This window comes from Pongo abelii, chromosome 10, assembly GCF_028885655.2.
Source record: "Pongo abelii isolate AG06213 chromosome 10, NHGRI_mPonAbe1-v2.0_pri, whole genome shotgun sequence".
NCBI lineage: Eukaryota > Metazoa > Chordata > Mammalia > Primates > Hominidae > Pongo > Pongo abelii.
In genome coordinates, this window is record NC_071995.2 from 55,007,311 (window position 1) to 55,017,361 (window position 10,051).

Here is a 10,051-nt window from a genome sequence, read left to right on the forward strand (position 1 = left end):
GACAGCAGCCTATCCTCTACGAAACCCGCCCCTATCAACCAATGGGACGGGCAAGGCTTCGAACACCCCGCCCTCCAAGGGCCCTACGAGTCCCGCCCCTTAGCAACTGAAGAGAGAGGGCGGGAAAAGCAGCTTTCAGCCTATTAGAAAATGGGTTCTCACCCTAGCAGTGGCGACAGGAAGATCCCACCCCGCTAACAACATGCTTCCGTCTTCAGTTTATTTACAACTGGTGTGATTGATGGTAAGCTTAACCAATAGAAAATCTGTATGGGAGAGTCCTCCTTGACCAAACTCCGTATTTCCATAGAAGCTGTCGGGAAGTTCCTTCCGTTTTGTTTCGGTTACTTTTTATCACGACGTTTCTGTTATGAGACGCCTACAATTGAGATCGCTTTATGAGTAGGGGCCTGATAGGACAATTTTTAAAGTCGACTGACAAAAGTGGTTCTCCAAAGTCCTAAAGGATTTAAAATAGAAGTCACAAAAAAGTGTGTTGTCAATATTTTATAAGCATAAACATCAGCTTTTAAAAATGTATTCATAGGATTTTTATTTTTGGAAGTAAAATTAATGTTAGGATTAAGAAAGATTCATTTATTCCTCTTATCATCTTGTGAGACAAATATAATTCTCTCCATTTAAGAAGCCAAAGCCAAGACAGCCACAGGAACCTGCCCAAGATTTCATAGTTCATCTGGTCTGTGATCCCAACCTAAATCCTACTGACTCCAAAGCCGGAGTTATTTATATGGATTAGCTGCTTCCCATTCAATGATTTAACACAGGGCCCAGCAGACATCCAGGTGTTCAGAAACTGTTAGTAGAAATTGAAACTTTTTTTTTTTTAAGAGGATCTGATGGTAATGGGTAGGAAAACTACAGATGATAGAGCCAAATGAATTGAGGAATTCAACGAAGGGGGTATCTCCTGGGGAAGGTTCAAGCTTTCAAAACAAGAATTTTTTTTTTAATGTTTTTACAGACAGGGTCATTCTCTGACACCCAAGCTGGAGTGCGACAGCACCATCACAGCTCAGTGTAACCTTGAATTCCTGGACTTAAACCATCTTCCCACCTCAGCCTCCTAGACAGGTTGGGCTACAGGGATGCACCACCATGCCCGGCTATTTGTTTGTTTCATTGTTGTTGTTGTTGTTGTTGTTATTGAGACAAGGTCTCCTTCTGTAACCCTCCTGGAGTGCAGTGGTGTAACCACAGCTCACTGCAGCCTCGAACTCCCAGGATCAAACGATCCTCCCACTTCAATCTCCCAAGTAGCTGGAACTACAGGCATGAGCCACTATGTCTGGCTTAATTTTTTAAAATTATTTTTGTAGAGACAATATCTTGCTATGTTGCCCAGGCTGACCTCAAATTCCTGGCCTCAAGTGATTATTCCACCTTGGCCTCCCAAATTACTGAAATTACAGGCGTAAGCCACTGCACCTGGTCTAAAACAAGGAATTTTTTTTAAAGTCAAAATGGGCTGGGCACGGTGGCTCAGGTCTGTAATCCTAACACTTTGGGAGGCCGAGGCGGGTGGATCACCTGAGGTCAGGAGTTTGAGATCAGCCTGGCCAACATGGCAAAACCCCGTCTCTACTAAAAATACAAAAATTAGCCAGGCATGGTGGTAGGTGGCTGTAACCCCAGCTACTCGGGAGGCTGAGGCAGGAGAATCCCTTGAACCCAGGAGGCAGAGGTTGCAGTGAGCCAAGATCACCCCATTGCACTCCAGCCTGGGTGACAGAGCAAGACTCTGTCTCAAAAAAGAAAAAAAAAAGTCAAAATGGGCTGGGCGTGGTGGCTCATGCCTGTAATCCCAGCACTTTTGGGAGGTTGAGGTGGGAGGATCACTTGAGGCCAGAAGTTCGAGTCCAGCCTGGCCAACATAGCGAAACCCTATCTGTAATAAAAATACAAAAATTAGCCCAGCATGGTGGCGGGTTCCTGTAATCCCAGCTACTTAGGAGTCTGAGACAGAAGAATTGCTTGAGCCCAGGAGGCAGAGGTTGCAGTGAGCCGAGATCACACCACTTCACTCCAGCCTGGGCGACAGAGCGAGCCTCTCTGTCTCAAAAAAAAAAAAAAAAAAAAAAAGTCAAAATGGGGCTGAGCTATGGGCAAGAAAAGAAATTTCATTCTCAGAAGGAAAAGTCTAGGCCAACAGTGCTGATATGGTCATCCTGTATTTCACACACACACTCCCTCAGCTGACCTAGGGAAGTCAGCATCAATCATGTTGATACTATGTACCCTTGATAACATGAAATGAAAATGGCATTTTAACTCTGTGGTTTTCCTTCCCAAAACCCGTAACACCACTCCAATCATGAGAAAAACATTAGACAAATTCCAATAGAGGCATCCTACAAAATACCTGACCAGTACTCCTCAAAGCTGTCAAAGTCATCAAAACATCATTATGGTTTTTTTTGTTTTTGTTTTTTGAGACAGAGTTTCACTCTTGTTGCCCAGGCTGGAGTGCAATGGCGCAAACTTGGCTCACCACAGCCTCCCCCTCCCAGGTTCAAGCGATTCTCCTGCCTCAGCCTCCCAAGTAGCTGGCATTACAGGCATGTGCCACCCCGCCCAGCTAATTTTGTATTTTTAGTAGAGACGGGGTTTCTCCATGTTGGTCAAGCTGGTCTTGAACTCCCGACCTCAGGTGATTTGCCGGCCTTGGCCTCCCAAAGTGCTGGGATTACAGGCATGAGCCACCATGCCCAGCCCATTAAGTTTTTGAGAACTAAACATAATGTGGTGGTCTGGATGGGATCCTGGAACAGAAAAACACATCAGTTTAAAAAAACGAGGCCAGGCACGGTGGCTCATGCCTGTAATCCCAACACTTTGGGAGGCTGAGGCAGGCGGATCATGAGGTCAGGAGATGGAGACCATCCTGGCTAACACGGTGAAACCCCATCTCTACTAAAAATAAAAAAAATTAGCCGGGCGTGGTGGCAGGCGCCTGTAGTCCCAGCTACTCAGGAGGCTGAGGCAGGAGAGTGGTGTGAACCCGGGAGGCGGAACTTGCAGTGAGCTGAGATTGCTCCACTGCACTCCAGCCTGGGCGACAGAGCAAGACTCCATCTCAAAAACAAACAAAAAAACACGGAGGCCAAGCATGGTGGCTCACGCCTGTAATCTCAGCACTTTGGGAGGCCAAGGTGGGCAAATCACGAGATCAGGAGTTCAAGACCAGCCTGGCCACCATGGTGAAACCCTGTCTCTACTAAAAATACAAAAAATTAGCTGGGCGTAGTGGCGGGCACCTGTAAACCCAGCTACTCGGGAGGCTGAGGCAGGAGAATCACTTGAACCTGGGAGGCAGAGGTTGCAGCAGTGAGCCAAGATCAGTGCCACTGCACTCCAGCCTGGTGACAGAGTAAGACTCAGTCTAAAAAACAACAACAATAACAACAAAAACCAAAGGAAATCTGAATAAACTGTAGACTTTAGTTAATAATAATGTTTCAATACTGTTTCATTAATGGTGCCAAGTGTACCATACTAATGTCAGATAATAATTGGGGAAATTGAATGTAGGGTACATAGGAATTCACCATATTATCTTTTCAATTTTTCTGTACATGTAATGTTTCTAAAAATAAAGTTGGCTAGCCTCAGTGGTTCACACCTGTGATCCCAGCACTTTAGGAGACCAGGGCTGAGAACAGCTTGAGGCCAGGAGTTCAAGACCAGCCTGGGCAACATAGTAGGACTCTGTCTTTACAAAAATACAAAAATTAGCCAAGTGTGTTGGCACGTGCCTGTAGTCCCAGCTGCTCAGGAGGCTGAGATGGGACGATCACTTGAGTCTGGGAGGTTCAGCCTGCAGTGAGCCATGATTATGCCTCTGCACTCCACCCTGGGTGACAGAGTAAGACCTTGTTGCTAAAAAAATGAATAAATTGGGCAGGCGCAGTGGCTCATGCCTGTAATCCCAATGTCTTGGGAGGCCGAGGCAGGTGGATCACTTGAGCCTAGGAGTTTGAGACCAGCCTGGGCAACATAGTGAAACCCCGTCTCTACAAAGAATACGAAAAAAAAAAAAAAATTAGCTGGGTGTGGTGGCATGCACCTGTGGTCCCAGTTACTTGGGAGGTTGACGTGGGAGAATCACCTGAGCCTGGGAAGTCAAGACTGCAATGAGCTGTGAGTGCATCACTGTGCAGCCTGGGTGACAGAGTGAGACCCTGTCTCAAAATAAATAAATAAAATAAAATAAAGTCTACTAATATGTATGTATAGATATGTATATGTATTTTTTTATGTGTAGGTATATATACACATATATAAACACATACTTCATTTTCTTTACCAGGCCCCATTCTCACCATTCAGAGCTTGCTCTTTGGTTTTCACTAAAGCAAATCCAGGGGAACTAATTTCAGAAGATCACTGACCACTGACTATTAAAATATATAAATGAAGTGTATAGTAATGAGACTGGCTGTCCATAAACACATTACAACTTATCATCCAAATGAGTGCTGTCATTTCAAGACAGTCATTCGAGAAGCTTTTAGCCTTGTTTTAATGAGGACACTGCTCAAAACAAGAATCTCCTTCAGAGTCTATAACACACAATGCAATGAATATTCATTATCTGCAGGTGGATTGGATTTATGCAAATAGCCAAAAGAACTCAGGCCAACACTGATGAGTAAATGGGGTGGGAAATCTGGATGGTAAATGTGTTTCAAAATTTTTTGGATTTTTGAAAGATAGTATGGTGCATATACAAAATATAAAGCAACAATCCCAATGCATCGGGACAGCACCCAGTAATCAAACAAATTAATATTTCTGGAATGACATATATGACTTCATACTGTGGTAAGTGAAAGATGGAAAAGTGAGAACTATAAATAACCTTATGTAAGTTTAGGTCAGGTTCTGCCACAAAATAAATTCAGTTCAGATTAGGTTTTATTGTCAAATATGTTATGAAAAAGATTTTGTTTTTGTTTTTGAGACGGAGTTTTGCTTTTATCGCCCAAGCCAGAGTGCAATGGCGTGATCTCGGCTCGCTGCAACTTCTGCTTCCCAGGTTCAAGCGATTCTCGTGCCTCCACCTCCCAAGTAGCTGGGATTACAGGCGCCCGCCACCACGCCCAGTTAATTTTTGTTTTGTTTTGTTTTGTTTTGTTTTGAGACCGAGTCTCACTCTGTCACCCAGGCTGGCGTGCAATGGCGCGATCTCGGCTCGCTGCAACTTCTGCTTCCCAGGTTCAAGCGATTCTCGTGCCTCCACCTCCCAAGTAGCTGGGATTACAGGCATGCGCCACCACGCCCAGGTAATTTTTATATTTTTAGTAGAGACGGGGTTTTGCTATGTTGGCCGGCTCGTCTTGAACTCCTGACCTCAGGTGATCTACCCACCTCAGCCTCCCAAAGTGCTGAGATTAAGGGCATAAGCCACAGTACCCGGTCAAGCTTTTGGTTTTCATAATTTTTTTAAATTTAGGAATTGTGGATAAAGGATTTGCAGGCCACGAATATTTGATGAAGGCGATTCCAGAGTTTTGAGAAGGAACACTCCATTCCACATACTCAGTCACCCAAGCTAGGAGCCTGAGAGTCACCCTAAACCCTCATTCTCTCCTCTCAACCCCTCAGCCAATCAATCAAGTCCTGTCGATCTTATTTTCTATCTTTTGAATCTGTTCTTTCCCCCCGTGCCAGTGCCTTGCCATCTTTCAACTGAGAGGGTCCTTCAGTTTTTTTCAAGCTGATCTTCCTACTGTTTTTGCAGCCATAAATCCTTCCTCCACTCTGCTCCTAAGTGCAGATCTGACCATGCCATGAATCTTTGTTTCCAGAGTCTTTATGGTTCCAGTAACACCACAGGATGAAGTCCAACATCCTTAGTATGATCTAAAACTCAGATGCAAAGACACAAATAACTATAATAATGTTATTCAATGTTTGTCACAAATCTGTAATGAAACAATTTCAGAAATTAAGTGTAAGCATTTAGAAAGTTTTATAGGAATTTGACAGAGAAATTTTATATTTATTGAATCTAACAAAATGGTAGTTTATTTTGTTTTCTGAATAATTCACTTTTAGTGCATTCTATAAAAGTAGTGGACAATAATAGATTGGAAATGTTTTAAAAATTGGTCCTTAACCGTACTTTGAAAAGCACTGGTCCAAAATATTTTTAATGTAATGTATCTGTACACCTGCCTAGGCTCATTTCTAACCACCTCCACCTACCACCCAGCAATAATGAACAACCCTTTATAGTTTCTGAAACATATTACTCTGTTTCATACCTCCACCTCCATGGAAATGCACTTTCTGGCCTCTCTGACTTGACTTCCCTTCCTCCTACAAATTTTTTTTTTTTTTTTTTTTGAGACTCACTTTTTGCTCTGTGGTGCAGGGATGCAGTGGCGCCATCAAGGCTCACTGCAGCCTTCAACTTCTGGGCTCAAATGTTCCTCCCACCTCAGCCTCCTAAAGTGCTATGATTACAGGTGTGAGCCACCGCCCTGGCCACTCCTGGAAATCTCATACTGACTGCATCACCACCTCCTTTGGATGCCTGTCTAAACCAAGGCCCCTCACAACTCCAAGCAGAACAGATCACTCACCCTCTTATACTTCTGTCATTGTTGTACCCCTATTATTGCACTATGTTGTAATTATTTGTTTATAGGTCTATTTCCCCTATTAGTCTGTGAGTTCCTTAAAGGCAGTGGTTAGGATTATCTGTCTTTCAGGAGTGAAACATTTCTTGTAAAATAACTAACTTGAACGACAACATTCCTTAGATGATAAATTCTGGCACGTTACTGAAAGAGAAAAAAGGGATCATTACTTTATATTTTTCTATTACCAGCCAGGACTTCAGCTTACTACCTTTAGCATCTGAGTGTGAATTAATTTACCAGAATGGTGGACATTTTAGAAGACCAAGGAGCCAGACTTGTGAGACTCACTGGAAACTTTACAAGGGAAAGAGATATGGAAAACAAATGTCTCCACTTAACAGTTTTGCCCAGGCTCAGCCCCTTTGGGAGTAAAATCTGTGTCACCTGCCCTTTCAAAGTTGCACAGGCCCGTGAATAGGATCAATTCATTCATTTCAGAGGGTCCACCAGATAACGGGCCTATCCTGGAGAGGTCCTGGGTTTCGGCTGAAACAAGCAACTATAATTGGAAATGTGTACAAAGAGCAATGAGGAGGCCACCGAGGGGTGGGGGGAATTAATTCTGCCTGGAGGAGTGGAAGGGGTCCAGAAAGGAGAGGGTGAGCCAAACCTTGCTGAGTGAGTCGGATCTGGCCCAGGAGACGTTGGGGGAGGAGTGAGCAGAGCAATCTGCTAGATGAAAATCTACACGTGCGCGTAGGGACGACAGTCTCTGCACTCCTCTTCCGCCCACTTTCCTCCCTTTCCTCGCAATCGTTTCCCCTTTTCTTGGAAAACTAGGACTGAGGATACTGTTTCCCTTCACGGAGGAGACCAATACAGATAAAGGGAATATTAATCCTTTTTATCACGAGATCAGTTGCTCTGCTCTGTCTTTGAGAGCACTGGGGATGGGGGGAGCAGGTGAGTCAGGCAAAGAAGTGGTCCTTCTTTGAGTTGAGCCAAGGAGACACAGGGGAGAACAGGGCCCATGCAGGAAACAAATGAAAATTTTTGTATTTGTCCCCACTCCCTTTTTGTCACCACTCCCCCCACCACACACACACACACACCTGTCTCTTTATGTTTTTCTACAGTTTCCCATGGTCTCCGTCTTTGTCTTTGCCTCTTTCCTTTTGCTACAGGCTGGAAATTCCTTGTTCTCAACGGAAGGGAGTAGGAGGGGAGTTGGGGGTGGCAGGAGTGGGCGGGAAGAACAGACATCTCGGCAGCTCTGGCTGCGGGCTGCGGGGGCGCTCTGGGCCTCTGGCGGGCCCTGACAAGTCAATGATTTTTTAAATAGGGGTTCATATACAAACCTAGAGAGAGAGAGGGACACAGATATACAAGTGGATATAAAGAAACATATAAATACATAATCTCGGGTACAGAGACACAAACTGGCAGTAGCGTCTTAAATATGCTTAGCATTCTACAATTTAAAGAGTTTTCCTGTACATTCTCTCATCCGAATCTCACGACAGTCTTGAGAAACAAGGGCACAAAGACACAAACATCCGGTAGTTTCACTCTCACACGGGTTCGCACCCGGACCCCCGCTGGCTCCCCTAGCGGAGTGGGCAGGCCCCTTCTGCGGAATTTCTCTTCCCTCGTCCCTCTCTGGCCGAGCATACTCCCTCCCAGGACCCGGGAGCGGAGAGCTCAAAATCGGCTCCTCCCTCCCCCTCTTTCCCGGACCAGGACCGGGACCCGGGCGCCCCGCGCCCAGTAGGTTGCCGCTCACTTGCTCACGCCCTACTCTGCCTCCTCCTTGGGCGGGCGTCTCCCTCCAGATCCTAAGGCTCAGCGCCGCCCCAAGGGGGCCGGGGTGGGAGGGAGGGGGGCGCCTCGAGCAGAGGCTGCGTGGGCGGAGGATGTGCGTCACGGGGAGCGTGGGCTGGGGGAGGGAGGGGGCACGTGGAAACCCGGGGCCAGCGGCTGGCAGCCCGGGATCCAAAATAACCTGAGGTGGGGAGGGGGGAGGGGTCGCCCACACCCCGTACGGGGTCGGGAGCGTCCCCAGGGGAGCCCGTCTAGCCGCACCCTCCAGCTGCGGGGCGGCGGACTGGGAGACGGGACTCTGCTCGTTCCCACCACCCCCACTGTGTTTGGCGCTTAATAGGTTGGAGAAGAGGACCTGAGCAACTGAAATCCTCCCACCAACAACGCGCTCCTTCTCCCCGGACCCCACAAGGTGGAAAGGTCTCCTCGCTAGGCCAGATTGTAAAACCAGCCCCGGTCCACGCCTCCACGCCCCGCCATGCCCCAGCCCCTCAGAAGTGCGGACAGAGAGGCGGGGCGGGGCTGAGGTTTCGGACTAGGGGAAACCTCACCTGTGGCCAGTCCGCTCGCTTCCCTCTGTCCCCCCCCCTCCACTTTCCCTGGGGCTTAGAGCCTTTGGGCCAGGCCCTTAAAGCCCCCGCCTCCCCCAACAGCCCTCCCAGCCGTGGGCGGGAGTGCAATGCGAACCAGATGGGGCTAGGAGAAACCAAAGGGGGAGACGGTGGTGGGTTGCAGAGGGGGGGCTAAGCTCCTTCAAGGCGCTCCTCCTTCCAGCTCCGCCGCAGGAAGTCACGTCGTAGGCTCCCGACCTCTTACTCATCTTCCACTAGACTCTCGGGCGAGGTCCCTAATAGATGGCCCCAGGACGGGTATCGTCTTTGTCACAGCCTTGCCACACAAAATTCCCAAGCAGGGCCTCATCCTCAGCAAACAGAGGACAAGTGGAGGAATCCCTGCCTGACCTACGCGCTGACAAAAGCCGACGCGTTTAATCAACACGCGCACCTAAGTGGTGGCGTGCAGCATAACCCTCCCATTCCTGTTTCCCAAACTTTCCAGGCTAGCATGGAGGCCTGGGTTTCTGAGAGCGACCCCCTCAGATTATTCCATTGGGGGCTGAGGAGGGGCGCGGGGATATCTAGGAGATCCCTGCAGAGCCCCACGCTCTCAGGCCCGCCTTAAGTGCACACTATATGGGAGTCAGATGCACACACAGGAGAAGCCGCACAGCCCAGCCTTCGCTAACTTTTCCCGGCTCACTCCTAACATTCACACGTCCAGTACCACAAGGCCTGAGTGTGGGCAACGGGCGTCCCCGTAGTTGTTTAGGCGCGTGTGCACGTCCGTGCGCTTCTGTGTCTTTGTGTACTTGTTCGTGGTTGTGAAACTCCTCTCTCAGCTCGGAGGGGTGGGGGAGAAAAGGAATGTCGCCGGCGGGGCGCTCACGTGGGTACGTGGGCGCCAAGAGGGCCGGCTGTGCATCCGGCGTGGGCGGCACAGAGCGACCTCGCCCCGCCCGCTGGGTCCCCAAGCCCGCCCTCCCCAGCCGGGCCTCGGTCACCTCGGTCCCCAATTCGGCGCCCCGGCACTGAATCTCCGCCCCCGCCTCCTGCTCCACA

At 48.2% G+C, this 10,051-nt stretch overlaps 1 long non-coding RNA gene across 1 annotated transcript; it reads right to left on the reverse strand.

The window, feature by feature from the left end:
• Nucleotides 1-2,658: 2,658 nt before the first annotated feature.
• Nucleotides 2,659-9,932, reverse strand: LOC134759506 (uncharacterized). Its single transcript, XR_010135777.1, has 3 exons — nt 8,984-9,932; nt 7,724-7,969; nt 2,659-5,915 (listed from the first exon to the last, which is right to left on the reverse strand). It is a non-coding gene; the product is annotated as an uncharacterized LOC134759506 (long non-coding RNA).
• Between the last annotated feature and the right edge of the window lie 119 nt (nt 9,933-10,051).